General features: G+C 41.9%; 1 long non-coding RNA gene across 2 annotated transcripts in view; it reads right to left on the reverse strand.

Annotated features, from left to right (window-relative positions):
- The window catches only part of LOC119716947 (uncharacterized), a 103,815-nt gene that overhangs the window by 79,670 nt on the left and 5,995 nt on the right, over nt 1-18,150 (reverse strand). For both annotated transcript variants that reach the window (XR_011809029.1, XR_005265808.2), the window contains exons 3-4: nt 13,859-14,012; nt 12,830-12,913 (exon numbers count right to left, since the gene is read on the reverse strand). This is a non-coding gene — a long non-coding RNA (uncharacterized lncRNA). The remainder of the gene's footprint in view (nt 1-12,829; nt 12,914-13,858; nt 14,013-18,150) is intronic.

The following is an 18,150-nucleotide window of genomic DNA, read 5'->3' on the forward strand; positions in this document are numbered from 1 at the left end:
TATGAGAGTTTAGTGGGAACGCGTGGAGGTCTGCCATGTGGGATGGATACAACCCAGCTGAAAGTTTACAGGTAAGTGTTTAATTTGTATTCGTGTCCAGGGCAGACCATCACAGGTGACTTCACTGTGGGTGTCTGCTACAGACTTCCTGATCAGGAAGAAGAAATAGATGAGACATTCTTAATAGAACTGGTGGTTAACCCATGTGAAAACCTGTGAGCTCTTCAGAGGCCCTGGGTACGAAGTCTTTCTACCAGAGTATGCTAAACTTCCACCTTTGTCAGAAGTTGTGGCTACATGGAAGTTATAAAAGAGATGCCTTCCCAGCCTACAAACATGCCTTCATTTTGCTTGCTCAGTAGTCAGGCGCACTAAAGGCAAACTCAAAGCTGCTCCAAATGCCTTTGGAGCCTAATGGGAATCCTCCCATTGACTCCAGCGAGAGGTGAATAATAAATACTGCACCAAAGAAGCGCAAGGCGGGCTCATTGTGCAACATGTTCATAGCTGACATTTTACTGAGCTACAGTGGGCCATGAGTCACACACTACTAGATGTAAGAGTCTGAAGACAAAAAATGTTATACACATAATAAGAAGGAGGAGGGTGACAATATGAATGCTGTGCAGAATAATTAGAAGTTAGATTTCTCCAAAAGCCACAGAAATCAAATTGTTACCCATCCACAAGGGCATTCAAGGGTCTGACAGCAGTGAGATTTTAAAGGCTTTGTAAATCAAGAATGCAGTAATAAGCCATCCAGCCATCAAGGGTAGGTATGTCATGCCATATCAACTATTCTGAAGCAAAGAATTGACAGCCTGATAAAAGCTTCTTGTTTTGCAATAGGCCTGGATATCACCTTAAGTCTGCTAAAAACAGTCCCAAACAAGTTCATTATTCTAATGCATACAACCAAGTGAAGCTCCGTAACAGCTCCTTAACCACAGACTCACGTGCATGACACCATTAAATATAACCACTTCTTGTGACCAGAATCCAACTACAGCTGACACTGCCTCAGATTTCTTTCTGCTCATACAGGGACTGACTGAAGCCGCAATCCCAACGTCCCTTTGTCAACTGGAACAGGAGCAGATTCTAAGTTTTTATTGCCATCTACTGAAAGAGTCAGATGTGGGTACAGCAAGGGCTGGCTGCTCCCTAGGGATAGGAAGGCATATCACAAACTCTGCTCAGGGGCAGGAGTCTTGCCACCTGAAGCCCATCCCTGCAGTACCCAAGTGAGAAGGACAGGGCAGGGCAGACCTAGAGCTGGTGGCCAGTTCCAACCAAGAGTCCAGATCCTCAAACAAGTTCTTCAGGATAAGGCACAAGGCTGAGGCCAGGCCAGAAAATCAGTGCTTAGGTTAGGGTCTAGATCAAGAGGACCCATGGATAGGCAGGGCTATGCCTGAGATAGAGAGCTGCAGCCCTCCAACATAGCTCACTCAGACAGGGACTGAAGGCTGCAGGACGAACTGAAATCAGGCTCCTGGTGCCACAAACAGGGTTGGAGGCTGAAGCCACAGGTGAGGCTGCTCAGAGCTGTTAAGGCCTAAGTGCCCTGACAGGTCAGGTCTATGCTCCTTCACCAGCTGCAACCAATTCAAGGATTCGAGACAGTTACAATTTGCACGTAATGAGCACGGATTAATGTTCTCTGTGCATTTCTAGTCAAAGGGCTAAGAATAGTTATGACCACAGTAGGGAACAATAAACATAATGACTGGTACCAATTTTGCCTTGATTTAGCAATGACAGATTTGGGACCAGCTTTTGACTATCAAATCCTATTAGCCAGGAAGAAAGCAGAAAGGCAATTTCTGCTTTACAAAAGTTGTATTTTTTTTCCTATCTATTATAAAATATTATAACCCACTGTACATGATGGAATTGTAGATGCAATAGTAATTGCCTTTGTTACATTCAAATTTTAAGGTAAACTTAAATCTATTTATCTTTCACTCCTTCAGTTGCTGAACATACAATTGCTCCATAACACTGTGACCCCATTGAAATCAATGACGATCATTGTCATTCCCCTTTGTTAGATTTTCATTTTTTTGCTCCTCAATATTTTACTGAAAACCAATCAAAAAAAGAAAAGCAACTAGGTCAACTACATTGACATCTGGCTCAAGGTTTCATTAAAATATTGTTAAAATATTAGACAGACTAACAAAGACCAAACATTACCCCATACAAATTAACCCTATGACTATAATGAAAGCCCTCTTTCACACATGCTACTATAAAGCCTTTGTTAGTAAGCATTCCCCTTCTTGGATACTCAAAATGAAGTATTGTTCATTGCCATATGGCTCATATTAAATACAAGGAAACAAACAAAACACAGTAAGTCTTTGACATTTTAATGACCATGGATCAGCTACTCCTACCAGAAGCCTCTCTACTGGCTAATTACAGTCCCTGTTAAAAACATGAACTCTGTTTCTAGACTAATTTCAGCTCCTGCCTTTTTCCTGTTAATTTTGAGTTCAAATCTTGGTTCTGGGAAAGGTTATTTGTTTTATAAGTAGCCCTTAAAGACCTTTGTCATTGCATAATTGGACAGTAAAAGAAAGTTATTGAACAAGATAGTTGAATTGATTGCACAAGACAGAGAGAAATACTGAATATGAATGGAAACCAGAGTGCCTCCATTTTAGCATAAGGGGTGTTCTGCTGTGGGGGAAAAGGTTCTTTTAGGACCCATGCTGGTGGTCTGGCTGGCTCCAAGAGCTGATCAATAAAATTTCCTAAAGCCACAGGCTTCTCCATTAATCTTTGTCTTAAGAATCCAAGTGAGCTACTGAATAGTGCCAGCTATCAGGAGCATTTGTAGGTTTGTGTTAGTTCATGGGATCCTCCCTCAATCACCATTTGAAAAGAAGAGCATTGCTGTTGGATATAGATGAGATGGAAAAGATCATATATATGTCATGCAGTATGTATTAAATGTAAATCATTTATCTTTTGAAGGAAAGACAAGGTGATCAGGCTTAGGAAGCCCCATCTGATTAAAGAAAAAACTGAACCACACGAAATGGGAACAGAGTAACTCAAAGTCACAGGAAAGATTAATGCACATGGTAAGAACAGAAACACCGCTGGATTGCAGCCTACCATGATGTCAGAGTACTACTTCTTACTAGAGGAGACATCCTGTTAAAAGAGAAGAAAACCACAAAACAATGTTATTATCTAATTGTTAACATGCTTGTGAAATCAAACCAACCACTGTTGCCAGACTCTCTCATAGATTGTCCCATCTTATGTGGAGGAAAAATCCTAAGTGTTCATGCATGGACAGACTGAGCTTGAGTATCAGAGAGCTAAGGCAGCAGAGCATAGGTATGAGAAATGATATAACACTAAATCATTTCTTACACTATACCACTATTAAAACTAAGTACTTTTAAGGCTCTAGATGAGCCCATATCTATGTTGAGAAAGAGAAGAGATTCCGAGGGACAAAATAATGTATTTTCAGTAATTCAGAGCCATGAGGCAGAATGATTTTCCTAAATAACAGCGTGGAAAAAACAAGGCTAGATGCTACAACAATCTGATAGTGATGAAGGCAGCCGCACAGAAATGTGACCAGCACTGCTAAAAACCTGATGTTCGCATAACACAACAACAACTCTAACAGGGAAATTTGCCCTCGTCATTCCCTGTACACAAATGTTTACTCCAATAAATACTGTTGAGAGAAAAGTACCTATTCGCAGCCTCCATTATTTCCAGACACTGCCTTGCTCTGCATGGAGTGTTAGTTAGACGTGGTGAAGGAAACAAACACAAGAAATGTGAGATTGGTAAGAAACAGGCTAAATGGAGCGCAGTGATTTGCACTGACAGGGGAACTGCTCAGACAAAGGACAAGTCTTAAAGGAGTTCTTCAAGGATGCATTTTAGAATGCATCTTGCCATAATATTTTCATTGATGACATGGACAGAAAAAACACATTTACTAATGTTTGCTGACGTTAAAGCAGCACCAGTCTGTATGATGATTGGAATAGCATACACAAAGTTCTGTATGACCCTGAAGACTGAAGTAATAGAAATGGAATTAAATTTTAATATTACAAATTTTGTTTATGTACCATGGAAGTGAATCCCGAGCATTTTCTCATAACTGTCTTGGTATTACAATATAAAAGGAATGTCAACATTTTTTGTCAGAGTAAAAAGACGAAAAATGCAAAATACCAAAAAGTATCACTTCCCAAAGTGTACCAAGTATCTAGCTAGAACAGGTGGTTGTGTTGCAGATACTAATATTGTGAGAATCTAAGAAGAGCAACTGATCAGTAGAGACAACTACGCTGAAACCTGGGGCTCTGGTTAAGACTCCCAAGGATCTGTGTTATGCTGTTATCCAGTGTATCAAAGAGGAATGGTGATATGTTACCAACAGATCCAAAAAGACGCAATTTCATAGGCTGCTTTCAGGTGAAAGGGAGTCAAAGGCACTCAAACTAAGTAAGTAATTTATTTCATATGCTGATTGCCACAGAATCTGGTTTTCAGATGGAAGGGGACATAGACTATCATATAGAACTTGGCACTGTAAAGGTGATCACGTATAAAAGGGCCTGAAAGGAGAAGAGGAAGGTGAGAAGCTCTAGATCATACGAAGTTAATCAAAAAAGTGCAATTTTACCCATTATTATTGTAATAGGACATATTCTCATCACACTTTCAACCTTGCATGACATTCATTTCTCAGCTGGCGTGCATAAGGTGTGTTGCAACTGTCCATCAACTGCAAATGAGCTCTTCATCAAAAGAAGATTTGATGTAGGTAAAGTGTAAAAGATAGGCAAGATGATTTTCCTTGGGACAGGAGGCAACATTTATTTCTACAATTTGGAAGAGGTAAGAACTAGCACAGAATAGCACGGGCTGCAATAAAGTATCTATTTCCTTCCATTATTCTACCTTTGAGGAAGTATTTAGGTCAGTAATTCCTGAATATTCATCAATGACCTAGACTGTGACTGTATCTCAGCACATCTGTGCTTGATACCAAAATTTCAAAGTCTATAGCTACACAGTTAGCAAATCCCAGTGACAACATCTAATTCAGGGGGCCATCCTTAAGAAAGAAATAAAACTAGTATTTTTTTTATGGATAGTGATATGGTTATTGATATGGATATTTTCTGGAAATTGATAATGGCATAATCTTTCATTTGTTTGTTATAATTCACAGATGATCTAGTAGTATGAATGTTACTTAGTAAGAGCAAGCCCATATGAGACTATCTTTAAAATATGATAGAATTTCATATTTCAAAACTGAACAAAGTCACAGCTTTCCCTAGTTATTTTCTCTATTGATAGGGAGTTTAACAAACATGAGGCAAACTGTTTTACTCCCTGAGATATGTTCCTCCCGCATAAATTCCTGCAGAATACTCCTGCAGGGTTTTGCTATAGCTGTATCTAACTCCATGAACCAATAGGACATCTCTTCCTAGAATACTGTTCCCCAGAACCTATGACAGGGAGTTTAAAAGTACTGATTAACCAGAATAAAATACAGATTTATTGAAACACCACTTAGCAATGATATGCCACCAGAGACCCACATGAATTTTTACAAATCTAAGCAAGGTTTGCCAGATACAAGTAAATAAAAAAGATTCCCCTTACACAAATACTGGCACATAAAAACACAGGTACATGAATCTTCTGGACACACAGATGATCACCTCTGAGAATATACCATATAACCTGCCAAACATACTTCCTTTTTTGAAAACACTGTAAAGATATTGGAAGTAAAATACATTTCTAATTCAGCAACTGACTTCTTGCCATATGCTGACAGACTACAGTCTAGGACTCACCAATGTGAAAAACATGTTATGCAGTTCTTTCTTAGCATCCAAATTGTCCTGACTTGGTTTACCCAGAAGTGCCACAACTGAACTATTTAAGATGTATAGTTAAATTACATGCTTTCTTCACAACTCATAGGGAAAAAAAATTGTTTGCAAACTGTCGTGGTTTAACCCGGCCGGCAGCTAAACACCACGCAGCCATTCGCTCACCCTCCCCGCTCCCTCTCTGGGACGGGGGAGAGAAATGGAAAGTGAAGCCCGTGAGTTGAGATAAAGACAGTTTAATAAGACAGGAAAATAATAATAACAAAAATAATAATAACAATAATAATAATAATGATACAATGGTGATAATACGAAAGTAATAATATGTACAAACAAGTGATGCACAATGCAACTGCTCACCACCTGCTGACCGATGCCCAGCCTTACCCCGAGCAGTCCGGCCCCCTCCCCCCAGCTAGCCACCCCTATATATTGTTTATCATGACCCCATACGGTATGGAATACCCCTTTGGCTAGTTTGGGTCACCTGTCCTGGGTCTGTCCCCTCCCAGCTCTTACTGCACCCCCAGCCTGCCCGTTGGCAGGACAGAGCAAAAGGCTGAGATGTCCTTGGCTTGGTATAAGCACTGCTCTGCAACAATTAAAACATCAGGGTGTTATCAGCACTCTTCTCATCCTAAGCTATCTCCATACTTGGTGCCTTTTTGAGAAACAAAAAGTAAGGGTACACCTAATAATTCCTTTAACAATTTTTTGAAGATAAAAAATATGAAAGTGAATACACATCGAAGAACATTCCAAAGGGACGGTCTCTTTTAGATTTGCAAAGAAGCACAGAATTGGTAGTATGAATAGCAGTATTGGATTCCATGGTAATCTTTCAGTCATATTATTGCAAACTGCTGTCCTGCTCACATTAATGAATTATATTCCAGTTAAAATCATTCACTAGCTGTATCTGTCTTGGGAGACATTTACCTCACTGCTCAGACGTTACCACAATTTATTATATAGTATACATACCTGCTTTTACCTCATTCATTTAACAAAGCAGACTTTAAACAGGTTTTCAACCTGATAAAACCATCCATTCCAACACTCTACACTCTAATATTCAGGACTAGATGTGTACTGAGCTACTATTTTAAAGGCTGTGATGAGAGAGTAATAAGGTATCACCTCACAAAGTCCTCCATGGAATACGTATTTGAAGAAGTATTGCACAAATTTAAAGTAAATTGATCTTGAGCTAAGGGCCAAGCAGCAGGAATTCAATCCATCTGTAGGTGAAAGCAAGCATTAAATTTCCGTTTGATTCTGTAATTACACGGGGATCTTACATATACGTTAGACATTCAGAAAATCTGCACTCTTCGGAGAGACAAACACATCCATACACAGGCCCCTGTTTTCAAAAGAAAGACAACTTGGCCAAGTTCGTGATGGTGGCACTACTTTATACCCAACCTTCACACAGGTTGTTTTGTGGATCACATTCCTTCTGCAGAAAAAAGTATTTAAGGGAGTTAGCACAGATCCTATCATCTCTTTTATGGTATCTGAGCAAAACTGATCTTCTGCTCCTGTATTTTCTGTTTACATATCATTTTTCCACTAACTTAATCTCTGCTTATGGAGTTATATGTAGGGAGTCTCACAGAGCACCAACCACTTGACAAGATCCACTGACGTGCCTCAGGCATGCAAGTATTTAACTAAAATAGTATAATAAACATTAGCTTTGCAGACCAAAAAGAAAGGGAGGCCATCCTTTTGAAAGCCTCTATACACTTACGTTTTTAGTATTTTTGCTTCCAAAACACTATGTTAAGAATAGATTTACCAGGGGGTGCATAAAGGAGCTACAGATCCTGCTTGAGCCCATTTGCTCTGTACAGATTGATGCGCTCTCCATGTCGTACGACAGAGGATACATTGTGCTGTTCAATGGCACCCTTATTCACATCCTGCCAGCATCCAGCCCTGATGTATAGCGGTACTGTGTGAACAGATGGCTTTCATGATAGTTTTGAAACTAAGAAGGCACCAGTATGAATTGCAATTTTATTTTTAACCATTCTACAAGTGATGCCTACAATCTAAGACACAACTGTATCTAATGTGGTGCTAATCACAGGTGTGCAAAAGCGCCAATAGGAATAGGTGGACAGTTCTGAATGGTTACCTTAGATAGATCACATGCCTCTAAAGAGCAATCCATACCATGGAGAGGTTTAAAGTCCTACCATCAAGTTAGCAAACGATCTTGCCGTTGGTTTTCAGTCCTCATCTTTTTCTTGTGGTAAATACATTAAAATGTGATGAATTTAACAAACTGCTCCAAAAACTACATCAAGGACACTTCTGCAGCCTGAATTCTGGATTCCTGGATAACCAGAATAGTATGACTCAGAGGACCCTATCAGCTTTCCAGTCATCTATTTTACAAAAATACTTGAAGTACTTCTTAAACATTTCCAACTATAATTGCGTGGTTATTTTAGCCCTTTGCATTTACACTGTGAAATACTCAAATTAAACAAGACTAATTGCACATTCTTTTTGTACAGGATGATATTTATCCCAAGTGGTGTAACTGTCACTTTGCTTATGTTACACTGTGTAACGCAGGGTAATACAGAGATACCCAAGTTAACTGGAAAGAACAAGATCGTGACAATTACAGCAAAAGCATAGACAACATGGAAGGGAAGAGAAGATGAAGGAAAACTACATCAAGAACATAACATTCTTAAGCTTCCACAATTGGGCAAATCTAAGTAGCTTTACAATATTTTTACCAGTGAATAAATCTCTCTTCTCTGGAAATTTGCACTAGGAACCGTTGTTAGAATCAGAATCCTGTTCTAAGAGCATGATGAAAAATGTTGCACTCCAAGTTGGAAATTGGAGAGGAAAACGATCCTGTATGCGTAAGAATTGTACTCAAACCGCTGATTACACTTTTTCTTCCCCCTTAACAGATGCTTACACCTTTTACTTTTAACCTGAGAAGCAACGGGTAGTTTCCACGTTTCCCTTGGGGATAGTGTACTCTTCTGTCTTTTGCTTCTGTACAAACAGTTCAAAATTTTAAAGTCATGTTGTCAGACATACACCCAAACAACCTTGCACGGCATTACATGTTCCACCCCCCCCCCCCCCGTTCCTCCCCCCAAGACAGATCAAGCCCTGAAGGCAAGACCAGACAAGTAAATAATGTGAACATAGAAAAGTAACTTGTAAATACATTACGTTTTGGCAGTTTTTTGGCACTTTGTGGGGCTTAACTGCGCTTCAGTGAGAAGAACATCTACTGGTGTGAACTGAAATTATGCCTCTGTGCCACAATGTATTTTTTTGTTTGTTTGTTTTCTGGGGGGAGGGGGTGGGGCAAAATTTCTTGTGGACACCTGCAGGAGTTGCAAGATAATAATAAAATGTAGGTGAAGGAAAAGTTCCTTCTGTGTTGTTGTTGGTTTTGTTTTCTTTTCCATGCAGTCTTAAAATGAAGGTCCCATTTTCAGGCCCTTGGCAGAGTGTAAGCATGCCAGAATACTTCACGCTACATAGATCATATTTGTCTGAAATGATAATATCATCCTGTGAAATATGTTCATCTGATTCGTGTCAATACGGAACAATGCTAGGGCCTCATCATGAAATGTGACCTTCTGTCTTACATCCTCTTGTATAAATAACCACAAGTCCAAGAGAAACAGAGTGGTTAGTGTATCTAGTTCTTGTATCTTGCAAAAGAATGGTCTAGCAGTTCATGTCGATAGAGGGTTTGAAGGGTAAACCTTGAGACTCGGGTCTGGGAGATAAGAGCATAAGGGGGAGTTTTTTGAGCTAATTGCTGACTATTGCATGAGACACAACTTTCTGACATGTGGCCCAGAGACCACTAAATAAGGAGCGGGGTGGTGGTGGGGGGAAGCTGAGGAACGACCGAAGGACGAAGCCTGGGAGGAAGACTACGAGCCTTCAGTACGAGCAACCCCCAGAGGGACTGCCAGAGACTGATACGTATGCATCCGTGGGATGGTTCGGGTGCCGGGAAACTAATTATAAGAACCCTGCCTTTTCCAAAAGTGGCGATGAATATGTATTAGCCTAGGAGCATAAAAACCAGCCGCCTGATGTAACTGGTATGCGTCTTGGTGGAGCAGAGACTCCCGGCGCACCCAGCGCTGTTTGCTTACCTCTATTCCTTTAATAAATTGTAAACTTTGATTGTAACCCTATTTGGGACTCAGTCATTTATAACAATACCTATAGTCTGCTGCAGCCTGAAAATTAGCCTGTGCCTCAGGTGCTGTTTTCTGCCTCTGCTTTTGTTACTACATCCTTGTAAGTTTTCAAAAGGGAAATGAAGTTATCCTATTCAGAAAAAACACCATCCAGAAGAAACTTTGGTTGATTTCAGGGCCTGAATTCTCACTGAAACCAAAGGCGGGTATAGAATCATAGATTATCCCAAGTTGGAATGGTCCCCTAAGGATCATTGAGGCCAACTCCTGGCACCACACAGGTCTAACCAAAAATTCAGACCACGTGACTAAGTGCACAAGTCCAAATGCTTCTTAAATGCCGACAGGCTTGGTGCAGTGACTACTTGCCTGGGGAGCCTGTTCCAGTGTGCAACCACCCTCTCAGTGAAGAACCTCTTCCTGATGTGCAGCCTAAGCCTCCCCTGCCTCAGGTTGACGCCATTCCCTTGGGTCCTATCACTGGGGACTGAAGAGAATAGATCGGTACCTGCCCGTCCACTCCCCCTCGCGAGGAAGCTGTAGACTGCGACGAGGTCTCCCCTCAGCCACCTCGTTTCCAGGCTCAACAGGCCCAGTGACCTCAGCCGCCCCTCATACGTCTTCCCCTCTAGGCCCTTCGCCATCTCTGTAGCCCAGTATCTTACTGACTTGAAGAAAGAGGCTTTAATCTGTCCTGGTTTGTTTACTAACAAAGGAGCACAAAAGAGACGCCTGTCCTTGCCTCTGAAGAGGAGGTGAAGGAAGAGCCAGTGCAAGGAACACAAAAATCAGTTGCGCCAGACTAACACGTGGTTGTATCTGAGCTTGGAGACCGCAACCCTCTTCAGACTTCCAGATCTAGAGGAACACTTTGGCTGCAGCCTAAAAGCCACGTGTACATAAGCTCCCTCAAGCCAGCCAATCTTCTTCCCATGACCTGCCAGGAAACGGCAATGTGGGCATGTAACCAAATCAAAGCCCAGACCTTCAGCCCAGTCCTTGACCTGAACAGTGAGTGAGGATCCGGATCCTGGCATTTATACGTGATAGCTTATAGGCAGCGGAAGTAAATAGTGTAGTCAGAGGTCACGGGGCTAGATTTTGAAAAGTCCTGCATAAGGAAGACATCTCAGAAAAGCAGATTTAAATAACATTAATGCCAAGAAAAGTCATTCTGATTGCTATTTTCTTTATCTGTCGTGACTAGACAGATGAAAATCTATGATAGCAATTTTGCCTTTAAGGTCATTTTCTTTGATTTCTTTGATTTTTTTATCTGTATATCTATTTATTTATTTATTTATTTATTTTAGCAGGCTCTGTACTAGTTTTCCTGACAGAATGACTGACAGAAATACGACCCTTGTGCACCTTTCCTAGTTAATTCATTAGGTCAACTCTAACCACTAAGCCCCTTGTCAGGTTATTTCTATTAGTGATAAGGAGCAATTGATCTTAAAAGACTGAAGCCAGGTAGAGGAGCCTATTCCACAAGGTCTCTTGGCTCCACCCTTGTGAAGTGAAATCTGCCAGGTGTGGGTCATTTGACCTTTGCTATATAGGAAGCTTGAGGAGCTGTGGGGAATTGCCTTCCTGGGGGAGTCTGAGGCTCAGGTTGTTGAGGGTGCTTTTCTGCTGTTGTGGGGAAGTGGGCTTAGTGTTCCCCTGTGGGCTGTTTTTTCTTCGTGTTTTCTGCCATCTATGTGAAATAGTTTTAGTGACTCTATGAGCTAGCTATGTTGGCGGTGCCTTCTCAGTACAGTAGAACCCTGGTGGTGCGACTTCCCTGTGAAGCAGTGTGGAAGTGACTCTGGTTCAGAAGCTGGCAGGTAAGTGTTCCTGGGTTCTACAGTTCTTTAATGCTGAGGAGTTGGAGTACTTCCTTCACCTTGTCTGTTTTCAGTGAAACTACTCATGTGGATTCTAAGCTCCCTTTCCAGCCCTTAAAAACATAATAATGATGATAATAATAATGGTAAATAAACATAAAACCCCACCAACTCAGAGGGTCCCCAGGTTCCCTCCTATGGGTCACAGACAGGGATTTAAGCGTGTGATGTGGCTTGTCTGGGTTAGTAAGGCATGATTGTCTTATGCAAGCGGAGTACTGTAATCAAGGGGAACAACTTCTAACATAAAAACATCTGAAATTTGACAGATCCAAAGGCGGCCCTTTGAGCTGCCGACAGCATTAATACTAAGATAATTACATGTGTGCTGTACTAAGACTATCTAGATAATGAAAAACTATCTAGATGCTGAGTTGTTTCTGCAATCCCAGGTCCTTCTTGCCCAGATCCTCCTCCTGCTCAGCGTAGCGGGCTGTGTTCTCTTTAACGCTGGGCAAGCTTGTGGATCTTGGTAGCTCCTCACTGTGTGGGGACTGCTGGTGCTTTCTCCTGTTCTTCCACTTGCTCTGCGCATTTGTTAGGCATGACCCTTTTTGGGCAGAGGGACTTGTTCAGATCACGTGGGCAGGTTTCTCTCCTGCCTTAACTGCAGCAATCCTTCCAATTTGCTGTTGGCCAGCAGTCCTGCTCCCACCAGCTCAGTATGGAGGGAAAGATCCATTTGCATATTGCTGCCTCAGGCATGACTGGGATATGCTGGGTGTTCCCTATCTGTTATCGCTGGGTGTAAGAAAGTCCAGAGCTGGGGCTCTGACTACATGCACTGACTCTAAAATGTCCCAGATATTATGTCATTTACCTGTTTTGTCCAAAAAGCGAGTGGATCATTCAACAGCTGTGCTGCATCCCATGAGAGGCAATGTCATACAGGCAGAAAGGATTTCTGAGAAACACAAGGAGTTTCCAATTAGGTTCAAATTGCCTATTTAATGAATGAAGAATAAAATGATTACACTAATTAATATTATGATAAAAGACTGACTTAAGAATCACTGATAAGTACTTAACTATTATTAGTCAGAAATGCTGCCAGATCATACATTATTTCATTCACTTCAGAAAAGATGAAGCTTTAATGGTTAATGTGGTTTAAGGTTTATGTCTGTTCTGGTTCACAGAAATTTAACTGTTTGCTTCCTATTTCCACTAGCAGCCATGTGATTAAATCACCATGATTTCTTTTAAAGAAAAAAACCAAAATATTAGTAATTTCTATGATGTTTACAACTCCTAATTTCTCTCCAGACCAATCTCTCTGCTTTGTGGACATTTTCAGTTCTTGTCTCATACTACAAAATTCACTTGAGTATCACGATCATACTATATTTATAGTTGCTAATACGATGAGTGTGTAGTCAACTGCAGGCTAAAGACATCAACTATTTGTTGTTGTCCTTTATAATGATTTTCAAGTATGTACACACACCTTAGCAACGAAGCTCCTTTCTACTCCAAATCATGTTTTGGCTGGCTCAGTATACTCATTCTTAATTTTTTTTTCCAAAAATTGCACCAATTCAAAAACTATTCTACATAGATTGACTGAAATGTTGTGAAGGCGTACGTTTGGGGTCAGGTGGAGAGGAAGAGAAAGGTTTTAGTTACATCAGAAAGCAAAGCTAATGTATTAAAGGTGAATATGAAACAAGACTACTGAGAAGTTAAACGATGGCTTGTAACAACCTATAGATCAAATTTGATCAATTTTCTTATTCCTCCCGTGGATGCTCAGCTATCACCTAACTAAGCGTGGAGCCTACTGATGACTATGTGACTCTATTCTGAGACATACCAAGAAGAAATGTAATGTAAATGGCAAGCTTCTCACCGAGCACTTGCTCCATGTATCCTGAATTTTCTTGCTGTTCAAAGATGGCTCTTCAGCCAGCACTGACAGGCTGTACCAGCTACCACTAAGTTTTTAGCTGTAAGGATGCTTTCAGGGCAAGGGTAGGAACTGGACAATAGGAAACTTCTGGAAGCTGTAATGAGTAAGATGACAGTTACAAGAGTGTACTTTGCTGCACCTCCAACTCCCATCTGAAATGCAAATCCAAATCTTTATATCTTCATTGCTTTTTATTTATGAAATAATACACTGCAGTCTTCTCAGACCTCTCACTTTCCCTTGTATTCTTGGTAATCAGCCCAAAGGATACTTTATCAGAATTTGGCCTATACCGGAAAATATTGTTGTCATATTAAAAAGTCCATATACAATTAAGAGGACTACACTGCAAATTGTAAAATAACTTTTTCATAGGAAACTGGCCTCATTGGACCAGTCCTCTTCTGAAGAAAAAATTACCCTTGGCCTTTTGTTTAACAGGATATACACAGCAGATGCTCTCCCATGGGGTTTCTGAGATATTATTCCACAATTATACATAACCACAGTGTTTGACAAAAATCTGTGGTCTATTTCATTTGATGGCTTAATGCTAGCTCGTCAGCTGAAAGTCACAGGAGTCTTTACACAACAGAACTTGCTACAACTTCCTAAAAGTGTAGCTGTATACGTTTTTCTTAGACAAATAAAATAACTACTGATCATAATGTGACATTGCATACAATAAAGTACAGAACATGACATTTCAAAAGATACTAGAATTAACTATCACTACTCAATCTTTCTGAGATGTCTTATGATCTTACACGGGTGTGAGCATCAGCCCTGGAAAAACCCCACAGCTAAATATTTCTGGATGTGGCAGTAATACCTTTGGAAGCATTTCTTGTTTATGTGTACTGAAGTCTCTCTACTTAACTCCCTCAATTGCTCAACCCCTTTATTAACTTTCTCTCCTATGCCCACAAGACATTTATGCATGTATTCTGAAGTTCACATTTTGCCATGAATTTTTAAAGTCACTAGTTTGAACCTATTTTTAAGGCACAAATCATGCTATATCTATAGCCCTCTGCCCCAGAGGACACCCCTTCCTTGTCTGGTCACAAACTAGAATGATTAAGGAATAAGTACAGCAATTATGTGAAGGGGGGGAGGGAGGAGAAGAAGCCATGGTGAGTTATACTGTGGGGGCTCTTGGCATCACTACAAACTTCTTGAGCAGCAGCCAGCTAAACAATCCAATATCTCAAAACTACTTTTTCTAGTTACATCTTCTGAAAACTGGAACCAGAAATGAAGAGGTTATACAGCCAGGGAGCAGGCACAGCAGAAATACTGTCACCCCCTGGCCAAGGCCAATACTCTGATAAGGGAACATCTACACAGAGAACAAACTACATCACCTCCACTCTGGCCTGTAATAAGAATTTATACAGCTTTTTAAACAAAGCTTTAGATTTTTGTAGTACTTTGTCTGTTGGTTTGGTTTTTGTTTATTTTCCATCCTGCCACTGTAAGAACTTTCACCTAGGGTTGGTTGTTCTCTTCATCTGGTGCCACAGCTTCCCAGTGGAGCCTGTAGGAGCCAGGTTACTGTGCTAAGGGCTGATTCAGCCCTGATGGGAAAGGGGTGGCAAGCTCAAGACTTCAGTATGTCTGCATCAAGGGGAAAAGCCAGACTCCACCTTCTCCTGCCACCATCCTGATGCGAACAGGGCTGTTTCATGCTCCTGGGCGTAAGCTTGCCAGTAGGCAGTGCCAGTGCCATTGTCTTTCAGTGTGGTATAAATACGGGTTGGGCTTTGGATGTATTTCCCTGCCTTGGCACTTGTTAATGGTAGCTTATAGTACCAAGACAGATGAACAGGAAGCAGCATCACATAAAAGAGTTGGATGTGTTGTCAGTGCTACCTGTGTTGTGCAAGGCTGCACTGTAGCAATCCCAGGCAAGCATCAACCTTGACTAGTTTCAGAACTGGAAACAGCAGAGCTGTGTCAGCACCGTGCTGCTCTTGAATTAATTAGGCTTACAGATGGAAAGCTAACTTGTTTGGGGACAGACTGTGCCGATACTACACAGCTCTGGGAGCTGAAGCTGTTAGCTGGGAATGTCACAGTAAGAATACAGCAGGTTCTGCGCTACTGGCCAGGGGATGTTAAAAGCAGCAACACTCTACTGTACTGTTGCAGTAGAAGCTATGTGGGGCAGAAACACCCAGGCAGGTCTAAGGGAAGAGCCTCAAATATGAACATGAGTCCAAAGTCAAAATTACATGTTAGTGCTGTCTTTAAGATTTATATAAAACCAGCTTTTGTTCCTTTTGATCTTTTCTGGTTGCCAGGATGCACAGAAAACTGCAGGAAGGAATATTTCTTACAGAAGCAACTAAATATAATTGGATTGCTCACCCTAAACCATACACTGAAGCTCAGGATTTAGTCACTTGTGGTACACTTTTTCTGACGAGATGATGAGTGCATAGGTTGTGAGTGGGAAGTGTATCTGTGGGAAAAGCACCAGGCTAGGCTGAAACTCAGGTCAACATTCAAGGCACCTCACATCTCAAGGAAGCAGTGATATGAGACAGTCTGCTTAATCAGCCTGCTGAGGCTGCTGTAGGTAGGATGCTCAATGTCCAGGTTGTTGTTGCAGATGTCATAGATGGCCTCGTTGTCCACCATGAAGGAGCAGTCAGTGTTCCAGGGTGGTGTGGGTGGTGAGGACAGAGTTGTAGGGCTCCCTCACTGCTGTGGAGACCTGCAGGGCTGGGTACGCAGAGAACTCCAGCTTAGATTTCTTGATGTTCTCCACAGAGAGCTGCTCCATGAGGCAGGAAGTGAACCCTAAGCCCATGCCTCCCCCAAAGCTGTGGAAGACCAGAAACCTCTTGGAGCCTGCTGCACTGGTCAGCCATTTCACAAGCCCTATCAACAACTGAGTCCCCATCTCCTTCCCAGTGGTGTAGTAGCCCTGAACACAGCTGTTGGCAGCATCTTCTTTGCCATTGATGGGCTGCTCCAGGTAGACGAGTGGGCAGTACATCCCAGTCCAGGCCTCAGCAATGGTGGTGGGCTCCAGGCCAACAAGCATTGCTCTGGGCACATGTTTCCCTGAGTCTGTCTCACTAAAGAAGGTCCCAAAGGAAGAATCTGTTTGCCCTGAGGATGCCTTGGAGGAAACAATGCCATCTAGCTGGATCCCATGGTTCAGGGGATACTGTTCCCAGTAGGAATTCTCAGAATCACAGAACAGTTTGGGTTGGAAGGGACCTTAAAGCCCATATAGTTCCAACCCCCTGCTCCCACCAGACCAGGTTGCCCAAAGCCCCATCCAGCCTGGCCTTGAGCACCACAGATGGGGCATCCACAGCTTCTCTGGGCAGCCTGTGCCACTGCATCAGTGTACACATAGTAAAGAATTTCTTCTAAATAGCTAATCTAAATCTACCCTATCTTGGTTTAAAACCATTGCACCTTGCTCTATCACTATACACCCCGGTAGAGTCCTTCTCTGGCTTTCATGCAGGCCCCTTTTAAGTACTGGAAGGCTACTATAAGGTCACCCCAGAGCTTTCTCTTCTCCAGGCTAAACAAACCCAGCTCTTTCAGCCGTTCTTCACAGGAGAGGTGCTCCAGCCCTCTGGACATCTTCATGGCCCTCCTCTGGATCCACTCTAACACATCCATGTCTTATGCTGGGAGCCCCTGGGCTGAACCCTGTCCAGGTGGGGTCTCACGAGAGGGAATGGAGGGGGAGAATCACCTCCATTGACCTGCAAGCTATACTTCTGTTGATACAGCTCAAGATACAATTGGCTTTCTGGGCTCTAAGTGCACATTGCCTGCTCATATTCAGTTTTTCATACACCAATACCATTTCCACTGCTCACAGTCTCCTCACCATGCAGCCTGTATTCATGTTTGGGATTGCCCATTTGGATGCCAGCCCGGCTGCTGTTGACAGAAACACACTCCCTCATGGCACTGTACCACCTAGGCTCCTTACCAACACCACACCCATCTCACTAAGAGCACAAGGGATTATCTCCAACAGGAGGTGGACTCGATGATGCTTGTGGGTCCTTTCTAACTTGGGGTACTCTTAGGATTCTGCGACCCCCACAGCAGTAATGGCTCCAAAACTTGTTTGAGGGTCATTTATCTGAAAACATAAACTACTGCCTCTTGGGGTGTTAAAATACAAACATGGTTTTACCCAGCTCCTTAGGGAGTCCTGCTAGTCAGTTATGGCTAGCAATTTTCTGTCT

Source organism: Anas platyrhynchos, chromosome 4, assembly GCF_047663525.1.
Source record: "Anas platyrhynchos isolate ZD024472 breed Pekin duck chromosome 4, IASCAAS_PekinDuck_T2T, whole genome shotgun sequence".
NCBI classification, from domain to species: domain Eukaryota; kingdom Metazoa; phylum Chordata; class Aves; order Anseriformes; family Anatidae; genus Anas; species Anas platyrhynchos.